We start from the raw sequence: 12,634 nt of genomic DNA, 5'->3' as shown, positions 1-12,634 counted from the left end.
ATATGTTGTTGATAAACTCCAAATTGACGGTTTATCTTGTATTGAATTTAGAGTATTTTGTAGACCTTTTCCCATATTTATTCAATGAAATAGCATGGTTTTGTATATTCTCCTTTAATTGTGCTTAAGAGTGAAAACATGCTTTTTAGGACTTAAAATAGCTAAATCTAATTCTCCTTGATTCCATTAGATGCCTTGATATGTTTGTTAAGTGATTTAAGGTTTAGGAGGCAAAGATTGGATCAAGGGAATGAAGAAAGAAAGCATGAAAAGTTGGAGAACTCATGAAGAAATGAAAGAACCGGAAAGCTGTCAAACCGACCTCTTCGCACTTAAATGACCATAACTTGAGCTACAGAGGTCCAAATGATGCGGTTCTAGTTGAGTTGGAAAGCTAACATCCGGGGCTTCGAAACGATATAAGATTTGCTATGGTTGAACCGCGCATGGTGACGCGTACGCGCATAGTACGCGCACGCGCCATTGCTGCCACCTGGTTCACTTAAAGCAAAACGTGGCCAGCGATTTTAAAAGCCTTGTGGGCCCAATCCAACTCATTTCTGATGCTATTTAAGCCAAGAATTGAAGGGGGAATGAACATACTCTCATACTTTAGAAGTTAGTTACCATTAGTTTGTAATTTCCTTTATGTTGTTCTTGTATTTTGTTGTAGATCTAGTATTGTTCCTTCCGTTTTCTTTCAATTCAATAAGAGGTAATTCATAATAATTGTTCTTCTTTGCTTTTCTATTGTTGATCTCTTGCCTTTGTAGTTAGATCTCTCTTTAATTCTTGCAATTTATGTTGTTTACTTTTATTGCCTTTCATGTGTTTGTTGAAATACCTCTTCTAGATATAGTATAGATTTTGTTCCTCTTGGCCTAGGTAGAGTAATTAGTGACACTTGAGTTATCTAATTCCTTTGTCGATTGATAACTGGAGAGATTGCTAATTGGTTTGGAGTGCACTAAAGCTAGTCTTTCCTTGGGAGTTGGCTAGGACTTGTGGCTCAAGTCAATTCATCCACTTGACTTTCCTTTATTTAGTAAGGGTTAACTAAGTGGTAGCAATGAACAATTCTCATCACAATTGAGAAGGATAACTAGGATAGGAGTTCTAATTTTCATACCTTGCCAAGAGCCTTTTTATAGTTGTTAGTTTATTTTCATTGCCATTTACTTTTCATGCTTCTTATCCAAAACCCCAAAACACATTTCTAACCAATAACAAGACACTTTATTGTAATTCCTAGGGAGAACGACCCGAGGTTTGAATACTTCGGTTTATAAAATTAGGGGTTTGTTACTTGTGACAAACAATCTTTTGTATGAAAGGATTTTGATTGGTTTGGAAACTATACTTGCAACGAGAATTCATTTGTGAAATTCTAAACCATCAAAAATCCAAATCATCAGTTGTAAAACTTGATATAAGTAAGGCATATGATGGGGTAGAATGAAGTTTTGTGTTATTTATAATGGAAAAGTTGCATGTTTGTGCAAAGTGAATTTTTTGGGACATAATCTAAAAGAGCTTCATAGATTAATAATGGGGTTCTGGTGGGTCAAAGACATGGTTACAGTAAGCAAAGACAAAGACTCAGGAGGATGGAATTCAAAGACCTACATGCTTTTAATTTAGCCATTCTAGCAAACCAGGATTGGCATCTCCTAATGAAATCTCATTCTTTGTTCTATAAAATTTTCAAAAATAAATACTTCAAACTGACCTTATTCATGAATGCAAGTTTGGGAGTCTGACATTCTTGGGCTTGATAGAGTCTTTGTGAGGGGAGGAAGGTGTTAGAGAAAGGAATGAAATGGAAAGTCTCGAGGCATAGCACTATTCGAATCAAAGAAGATTCATGGTTTGGTGATGCGCCCCCTTTTTGCTTGGCTGAGTAAGATTGCAGAAATGAATATTTGTTGTATGTTAGACAACTGTTGAACAACGATGGAGACTGGAACATTCAATTCATTAATGAAAGTTTTAGTGAAAATGTAGTGCAATAGATTCTTTATACACGAATAGTCAAAGGGAAAGATACTATCTCTTGGATCCACAATAGTTTTGGTGCATACATAGTTAATTCAAGGTATAAGGTGGCTTTCCCCTTTTACCATCCTCCAACAGATTAGCTCCATGAACGATAATTTTGGTGCATACATATTTAATTAGTGTTTCATTTGAAAAATAAATAAATACTTCAAAATTGTCCTTATTCATGAATGCAAGCTTGGGAGTCTGACATTCTTGGGCTTGGTAAAGTCTCAGTTCTGAGAGCAGATACGACTTCTCTGAAAAAGAGTGAGTTCGACCATGAAATGACTTAGCGTAGGCATCGAAATTGTATATGTCAAAATATTCGTAATAAATTACAAAGCAAGAAAATAAACAAAGCGAAATAAAAACTTGAAAATAAAATGCTTGAAAGAAAAGAATAAAAAAATGATAAAAAGGAAAAGAAATGAAATAAATAAGAACGGTAACTGAAATAACAAGTAAATTGAAGTTTAAAATGAACGAAATGAATTAAAATATCTTAAACGGAATGAAAAACGATAAAATAGAACAAAAGAGAAAAATAATGAAAATAAAATTAACAAAAGAAAATTGACTCTATATAGTCACATGCACTTCTATGGATTTTCTTAGTGTTAGCGTGATTTTGGATTTTGTAGAGTTTTTGTTTGATGTTGTAGTGTTCCAATTGAAATTCTTTTTTCATCTCTTCTGCCTTTTTTGTATTTATAGACCACAAGGATAGATTTGCAAAGTGTTCTTCTCTTCCCACGATCTAGCTTCCTTCTATTTCTCAGGTTATGACATTGCCTTGACCATGAAAAATCTTGACACCCAAGTTTGACGTCCCACATCTCTTCTTACCTTGGTCTTCAAGCCCCACGATCCATAAAGTGCTTAGCTTCTAGTTGAAGCCTTCGTGCAATTTATTTTATTTCGACTTTTAGAAGTCATCGACTCGACTCATTCAAGGATGAGTCGAACCCTTATGCTGAAACTCTTACGAAACAACCTATGTTGTGATACTTCAACCTACATTCTCGTGGAATAACCCACATGCTATGACACCTCGACTTACATATTGTCGACTCACCTTTAGGTCAAACGATCATGATCGAGATATTTAAAATGTCAAATTTTTGTGCTAACATATTGCCCCTTGAAACTTGTCTTTTCAAAAAATGAAATGATGAGTTTCACTTGATCACGTACCTTTTATGTGCCATTTTTAATTTTCAAACATGTGAAAAGACAGTTATGCAGAAACAAAATAGTTCGCGTATTTCTTTGGGAATACATAATGTTTCCATGGGATTTAATGGGCCTCCTCTTTTTAAATCTTTTCATATTCTCATGTATCACTTCTTCATTCACCATTTTCATCATTCTTCATTTCTGCAAAAAAAAAAAAATCTTTCCTTTTTTCCTTGAAATCCTTCTTCACTTTCTCTATGGATTCTCAATCTGGCCTCCCTTCTAGTAGTACTGCCATTGTTATCGCTGCTTCTTCTTCTACTACCATTGCCAGCACCACTTCTACTACTGTTCCTATTACCATTTCAACCATGGGAGCGACTACATCATCTTCTCTTCCTGCCTCTACTACTACCATTGTGACAGCCGCTTCTGCTCCTAGTGGAGCTTCTGCTACTCACGCTTCTCATTCGTAAGAAGAAGATGATGATGTTGTTCACGTTGTAGCTCCTCCTTGTCTAGTGGCCAACGTGTCACAATTTTACAATGATGATGGCACTCTACGAGCTCCCAATCCTAATGTTGAGACTATCGAACTTTGGAGAAGCCAGTTATTGCTTCCGTTATAGATCACAAACATCTTATATTCATATTTGGGCCACTTTTGACTCAAGAACAAGTTGATTCTATCTTTTCTTTCTTTTCGTCTCCCCCTGAATATCTCTCTTTGATTTTTTGTAAAAAATGTTAAGGCTAGGTATTTTGCCGGTCGAGTTTTCAAAATAGCACCCCCTAAGGAATCTTGCTCCTTATTTTCAACTTGGATGTCGAGGCTATCTTTAACTTACAAGCCCATATGAAATTCTTTAGGCATTGCTTATGCTCTTAGATTAGCCACTTTTGAATTGTTATATATTTCACCTCTTTTAGGGGCTAGTTTGTACTTTTGATGGCTGATTAGCGGATATTTTATACGCTTTTTGGCATCATTTATAGTTTTTAGCCTGTTTTATTTAATTTTTATTAAGTTCTCATAGGTTTTAATGTTAAATTCACATTTTTGGATTCTACTTTGAGTTTTGTGTATTGGAACAATTTCAGGTATTTTCTGGCTGAAATTGAGGAGTTGGAGCAAAATTCTAATTCAGAGACAGAGAAAGCACTGTAGATGCTGTCCGGATCTGACCTATTTGCACTCCTTCTGAATAAAAGGCCCAAAACTGGCGTCCAATGCCAGCCTCCTGCCCCATTCTAGGCGTCCAACGCCCAAAAGAGGAGACCAGCGCCCAAAGGAGGAGACCAGCACCGAAATGTCCAAAGAGGACCCCCTAACCAGTTTTTAATGCCCTAGAGGTCTCATAGCACTTGGATCTCATCAAAGCTCAACCCAAACACTCACCAAGTGGGCTCCAGAAGTAGATTTTAGCACTAAAAGACTATTTTAGCCTTTCTTATGTAATCTTTAGTCATTAGTTTAGTATTTAAGGGATATTTTATATAATCATAAGAGGACTTTATGCCGTATTTTTATTTAACATTATAGTTTCTATCAGTATGAGTTTCTAAACCTCCTAGGTTGAGGGGAGGAGCCCTACTAAGTTCTATGAATTAATAAAAGTATTACTGTTTCTCTTTAATTCATGTTTGATTCAATTCAAAGATGTATATTCGTTCTTCAACTTGATGAATGGGATGATCCCTAACAATCAAATCTGTTCTTCATACTAAGACCGCATGCCTGACAACCACCCGTGTTCTTCTTGGGTTCGTGTGAATACGTGACTTGGAAGCATCGAACCGCCAGCTTGATTATACATCTCTTAGATGGCTAATCCACGACTTAGTTGGGGACTTCTCGAGACACCAATTCAGTCGAGGTATGGGGAGATTAGGGTCTCTGTGATAGAGGTTAGAACCCAAAGACACAACGTTCTCTGATCCGGAAGATTCGACCTTGTTTGTGGCGTTTTAAGTAGGATCACCAAGGGGATAGACTGCTAGAATTTCACCTCCATTCAGATTGAATAACCGCTGACCCGGCGTTTGATCTGAAGTAGAGGAGATTGATGATCACGGCCGTACGGTGTTGATCACATACAGCCTGCCATAGAAGAAATTATTCACAATTGAAGAAGACAGTAATACCAGAGTTAATTTAGATGGACAAAGCATCTCCAAGCCTTAACCACCTTCTTATCATAGTTTACACAACTTCTGAGTTCTGATTACCATTTTGCATTCCTTTTATGATTTTAACCAAATTCAAACCAATAACACTTCTATCTGCTTGACTAAGATCTGCAAGATAACCATAGCTTGCTTCAAACCACAATCCTCGTGGGATCGACCCTGACTTGCTCAGGTATTACTTGGACGACCTACTAGTGCACTTGCTGGTTCAGCTGTATGAAGCATGGGGATTCATGCACCAGTTCCCAGCCACCAATAACTTTCATTTTCCTTATGGAATGATGGACTCGACCTTGATGAAAATTTCTGCTTTGACTAGCATTGATCCCGATGGAGAAGATGCATGCTGGACCACTTCATACCCTGATGATGTCTTCGACATTAACTTCAACTTGACTTTTGTATCGAGCTTTATTCAAAGAAACATAAGTTCTTCCAAGAGTGACCTTGTGATTGACAATGAGCGTGTAACTTTCTTACTCTAATGGCTGAATGCTTTTACTTTTTGTCCAAAATTGATTCAGATCCAAAAAAGCAATCATCTGCCATTAGTTATCATGCTTCAATTTAAAAAATATGTCAATCAACCTTCTCTAATTCTGAGTCAATTGTATGAAAAATTTCTTTAGTAGTTGGTGAGATTCGACGAGGTGAGTCTTCGATCAACACCTTTGGTCCTCTCTGGATTATAATCATATGGTTGAAGGCTGTGCTCGAACCTCAATTCACTGTCTCTTCTTCTGAAGTTCCAGAAGCTCTGCTTGATCGTATTCATCTTTTCTTTCTTTCCTGATCGAAACCAAAAGGCATGTCATCTATCGACACTTTTTGCCACTTCATCAATCTTCTTCTCAACATCAAGAGTAATGATGACTCTTCTTACTACGCAAACCCATTTACTTGTTGAAAGAGTATTGTGAGGTATCTACATTCTTTAACTAGTTGCAAACCTAAAAATCAAGAGACTGTCGATGAATTTTGGTCGAAAACCTTAACTCCCCAAATTCTTCTTATGGGTCTTCCTCATGAGTTGACCATGGCTCTAAAAAAAGAAACTGGTCACCAATTTGTGTCGAGGCAGTTTGGTCTTGCACAAGCATTGCCTTCTTCTCTTTCTCTCGACCTTGGGGCACAAATGATCTATTACGAGGTGTTGAGTTTGAAAGAATTTGACCAAATTTTAGACCTTAATTATGAAAGGGTGACTTATCAATATCAAAGATATGATATCAAGTTTTGCTTTCTTTCAATACCTGCCTTCCACAAGTGTTGGTCGACATATTACAATTCTCATTGTAGCTCCTCTGAACAAGCTCTCTCTAATTTGGTTCTTCTTCTGCGCAGACTGACGCAACATCGAAGAAAATTAAAGGTGAGCATATTAAAGAAATCCTTAAGTTTGAAAAATATTATAAGGTAAAATGGCATTTCAAGAAAGTAAAGTACGTTTTCAACGAGGCCTTAAAGGTATCGAAAAAAGAAAAAAAAAAGCATTTTTATAGATGTCTCGACTGTTACTATAAGGCTTTGGCTCGAGATCCTTATGCTAAAAAAGACAGTTTATGTGAAAATTTCAATTTCTTCCTTTTCCCAATGCCCCTTTTGGTCTCGTTGATCGATTGCCTTATCTTCTTAAAAGAGCCTCGGGAGTAAACAAATGGCTCCAAAAGAAAAATCCTCGAACCCTGGGCATAAACACGACTAGTAGTGTTGTCTATTATTGGGGCTTTAAGGATAAGATTGATGGTTGAACGAGGATGGCTGGATATCCTTCAGGTACCATATTTTCTTAAAACTTTAACTTTTAAGTCCTTACTTATCTTATATTCTTTATGTCTTTCAATTTCTCAACCTACAAAGCTAATTGGTATAGCTCCCGGACCCAAACCAGTCGAGAAAACCTAGAAATCAGAAAAGGACGTTGCTCTAAAGAGAACCAAATCCAAACAGAGTCAGGGAATATGAGGACGGTCAAGTGAAGCCACACTTTCCTTAAAAAAGTGCGGTGTTATCGACATCCCTCTTAGGGCTAACCCCAAGAAAGTGAAAAAAAATCAAATCCCACTATTTCTTCTAAGATATTTTTGTAACACGTTTAAGCTTATAGTTGAAGTTAGATTTGTATATAATTAACCATTTTGTTGTTCATTCTAAACAGTTGAAACAAAGGTCCAAATATCAGGTGGAAGCAAGCAGTCACTCTGAAATAGAAGTTGACCCATCCAGTGTCGAGACTAAGGTGACTCAACCTACTCCTCCCATAGTTCCTCGACTGATGACTATACTACCCATTCCTATTTTAAGTCTAGTACAGCCTAATCCATTGACTGCTACCTCTTAGGCTTTGACTGATTCTCCAATGGTAACTTTTTTACCATTTCCTTATTTCATTTTATTTGTTCATATTCACATACCTACCTAATTTTGTAGGCGAGCTATATGCCTTTTCCAAGTGATACGAAAACACATCGAGAGTTGTGTCCTTTTTTGACAACTGTTGCAACCACTTCTACACTCACTCTGGATGCAAATGCAATTGCCATCGAATAGGACTTTGAGTCCCCATTCCATGTTCCTGCACCAGAGGGTGGGGATTTAAATTTTGAAGATTTCGACTTTGATCTTGCCAACATTTATCAGAAGCTCGATAGATATACTCCTCAGAAGGAACAAGAGTTTTCTCCTCTTCTGGTCAGGATCCAAAAATTGTTCCTTCTATTTAAGAATCAAAGCCAATTGTTTCAACCCATAAAGGAGGTTACTTCTCTCGAGCCTCAACTGTCACCAGGTCCTGATCCTCTGGTTGTCGAGAGAGTAAGCGTAATTCTCGACTGTCTCAACCATCCTTTAGAGGAGATAAAAAACAATGCTGACCTGAAGGTTTGACTTCTTGATGCTCTTTGTTTTCTGGATACAAAAATTCCAGCTAAATTTCATACAGTTTTAAGTGTCTTCATCGAAGACATTTACAATTATATTTCTAAGTTTGAAACATTCGGGGAAAACTTGAGCAAATTGATTAAAGCCTTGGCTACCCATGACTCGCAGTTAAAGAAATGTGAAAATGGCCAAGTCTCAAATTGAAGAAGTTCTATCAAAGGGTCGGACTAAAGAGCAAACTTTGGTGCCAAGGTTTGAAACTCTTGAAAAAGAATTGGCTGAGTTGAAAGCCAGCAAGAAAAAAATTGCAGCAGCTAACTTGACTCTCACTCTTCAACTTGAAAAAAGTAAGAAGGTACACTCTTCCAAAGTCTCGAGTCGATTTCTGAAGCTGCAATCAACTTGGGTCGGAAACAAAAGGACTGAAGCTTAGATTTAGGAATTTATTTGAATCTTGATTTGTTTTAATTGATGGTCGACTCTTTACATGTAGTCGATATTTTGTATGAACTATCATATTTTGCTTTACTGATAATGGTATGTTTTGAGATATTTTCCATTCATGTGTCCTAATTGTCGATTAGTGCTTATGTCTCTTAGCTCATACACATTGCCATCAAATATTCTTTTAACCTTAAAAGGTCTTTTCTAAAATGGTGACCATTTTTCTTTAACTTGTTCTGTAGGAAGGACTAATTTTAAAACTAAGTCACCAACTACAAATCGCTTTTTCTTTACTTTCTTGTTGTATGACTTAGCTATAGATTCTTTCTGTCGAATCATTTTATCTAAATCCATTAGTCGAGTTTGATCTAATTTATTTAGCTCATCTATGATACTCGACCTGTATTGTTCGATGGGCAAATTATTTTGTTTAGCCAATCTAATGGTTTGTAAATTTATCTCAAGTGGCAAGACAGCCTTATGGCCATATACAAGCTCAAATGGTGTCAACCCTATCGCCTCCTTAGGTCGATATGCCCATAACATTTGGCTCAAGGTATTATGCCAGTTTTGAGGCAATCTCCCAATATATTTTTTAATTAAACTTATTAGAGACTTATTGATGGCCTCGAATTGGCCATTATCTTGTGCATAATAAGGGGTCGAATATATTATTTTAATGCCTCATGATTCAACAAACTCCTTTATTTGTTGGCCTGTAAACATGGTTCCTTAGTCTGTAGCCAAAATCTAGAAAATGATGAATCTATGAATGATCGACTCCTCAATGATGTCAATTATCTTAGCCTGAGTAACTTCTTTTATAGGCACAGCTTCCACCCATTTTGTAAAGTAGTTGACTGCTACTAAGATAAATTTACACCCCTTAGTCGAAGGAGGTGAATCATTCCTTTTAAGTCGAGAGCTCATCCCCTAAATGGCCAAGGTTTGACTATAGCATGTAAATCGGAGGCAGGGACTCTCTAAATAGATGAATGCCTTTGGCATTGATCACAATATCGAGCAAATTCAATACAATCCTTCATCATCGAAGGCCAATACAATCCTTGTCAACACACAATCCAATGCATTTTTTGACCCGACTGGTGAGCTCCACAGATACCTTCATGTACTTCAACCATAACTAGATGAGCTTCTTGAATGCCAATACACTAGAGTAAAGAACTGTCGACACTTTTTTCTAAACAAATCCCCTCCAATGAATACAAAGCTCAACGCTAGGTACTTAACCTTGTGATCTGTTATTTGATTGGAATTTTTTAGATAGTCAATGATCTTGAACCTGCAATCACTTAGGTCTATTGTGTTTGCATAACAAACTTCTCTTAAATCCAAAGGAGTTAAATTAGTTTCGATTTCATTGAACTCTTTTATCAAACTGGGAGATATTTTATAGCCAAAAGCCATTTGAGTAAGTTCATTAGCATCCTGATTCAACTTTCTAAATATGTGCTTTATTGACACGAGATCAAATGTGGCTAAAAGTCGAACTGCTACCACAAAATACTTAGCCAAATTTTGGCTTATGACGTGATAATTTCTGATCAACTATTGAATCACTAGTTGGGAATCTCCCAGAATTTTGACTATTCGGCCCCTTTTTGGACTAATAATTCTAGTCCAATGATCAAAGCCTCATATTCTGCTTCATTATTTGAATCTTACCTCTAATCGAAACATAAATCTAGTTGGCACATAATCAGGAGCAATTATCGTTATCCTGACGTATCCCATACTGATGCTTAGATCCATTAAAAAATAACTTCCAAGGCTTAAGTTCTAAATATCCAATTATATTTTTGACAATCTCATCGTCAATGTTAACACAAGGGTAGTTTTCTAGGAAATCAACAACCACTTGTCCTTTGACAGCCCTAGCAAGAACGTAGAATAAAGAAAATTCGGCTAATCCTAGCATCCATTTGCCAATTTGACCTTTTAAAATTGGATAAGAAAGTTGTATCTAATAACATCAAATTTCGACATGACATAAATATTTCTTCCAATTAAATAACTTTTTAGTTTAGTACAAGAGAAATAAAGGGCTAAGCAAAACTTTTCAACCGCACTGTAACTGGTCTCTACATTAGTGAACATTTGACATAGATAGTAAACTACTCTTTCGTTACCATCTTCATTTTATTGGGCCACCATGCTCCCTAACGTTGTTTTTGATGCAGCTATATATAGTTTCAATGGTCGACTTTGTTTGATAGGCGCTAGGATTGGTGGTGAAGTCAAATATTGCTTTATCTGGTCAAATGCCTCTTGATGCTCATCCTCCTCCCACTTGAACTTTTCTCCTTGTTTCAATTTCAACAACGGAGTAAATACCTTCGTTTTACTTGAGAGGTTTGAAATGAAACGTCGAAAAAAATTGACTTTACCCAAGAAAGATCAGAGCTCTTTATTGTTCTTAGGCATTGGTGAGTCGAAAATAGCCTTACACTTGTTAGTGTCGATGGCTACTCCTTTTTTTTTTGCACTATAAATCCAAGAAAATTTCCTACAAATACACTAAAAGCACATTTTAATGGATTCATTTTCAGTCGATAGTGTCTCATTCTCTTAAAATTAGTTTCTAAATTATTTAAATGAGATTGTTTTGACTCGCACTTCACAACCACATCATCGACATAGATTTCCATGAACTTACCAATGAAATCATGAAAAATCGAGTTCATTGCTCTTTGGTACATTGTCCATGCTTTCGGTTAACCAAGTGACAAGACTAGCCATTCATAAGTATCGATAGCTTCTGGGCATCTTAACACCGTTTTTGAGACGTCCTCCTGGGATATAAATATTTAATTATATCCCGAATATCTATTCATGAAGCTCAGAAGTTCACTTTCTGCTGCAGAGTCGATTAACACCTCTGCGATTAGCATGTGATACTCATCTTTTGGAGTAGCTTTATTCAAATCCTTGGAATCAATACACACTTTAGTTTCCATTTTCTTAATTACAGGCACAATTTTTAGAAATCCATTCGACATACCTAACAGTTCGAATGAATCCAGCTCTCAACAGCCGTTCAACCTCCTCTTTAATTTTTTCCATGATTTCAGGAGAAAAATGTCGTAGAGCTTTCTTGATAGGTCGAGCATGTTTAAGGAGGGGAAGCTTATGCTCGACAAGCGAGCTATTCAACTCAGGCACCTGACAATCTTGGTGTTCCATCAACACCTTTATTAACTTCTTTTTGAAATCAGGGTCTAGGCATTTACTTACATAAGTAATTTGACCTTTTCTACAAATCTCAACTTCATCAAGAGAATCTTGTACTTCAACCTTTTTATTGTGAAAATCTTCTGAAAATAAATCAGATTTCTCAAATCTTAAGGGGTCAAGATCATATATACAATCTAGTGTACGTTCACCTGTGCACTCTTTCTTCTCAGCCATGTAGGCTGAGTGTCGAGCTCAATGGTTTGTTATATTCATTACATGGATTTTGTGGCTATGTTATCCTTGGCCTTAAAGACCAACTTCATGCCGTGAACCCCGACATAGAAACCTTTGATAAGAATGGGTCAAGCTGCTCATATCAATATATAGTGGTCGAATACTAGCATGATATTCTTTAAAGATGACGTTCATCTGTTCGACATAGCAAGGATTGTCATCAGCATCGATCTCTTCAATTCTTCTATTCTCTTCCAATCTCTTCCCAACAACATGTTAAAATTTGCTTTGGTGGATGCTATTATAAACATTGTTGGTCGCTCGACACTTCCTACCTTGACCCTGAGTGGGATCATTCACAAGGCTGTTATCGACTTACCATTGAACCTACTGACAGCCAAGTTTGTTTTTATCAGATTTTCGACTGTCTTTTGGAACAAGCAAGGGTAGCATAATTTCAAGTAGTAAATTAATT

Source organism: Arachis duranensis, chromosome 7 (assembly GCF_000817695.3).
Source record: "Arachis duranensis cultivar V14167 chromosome 7, aradu.V14167.gnm2.J7QH, whole genome shotgun sequence".
NCBI classification, from domain to species: domain Eukaryota; kingdom Viridiplantae; phylum Streptophyta; class Magnoliopsida; order Fabales; family Fabaceae; genus Arachis; species Arachis duranensis.
The sequence above is the reverse complement of the archived record's forward strand: the minus strand, read 5'-3'. Positions refer to the sequence as shown.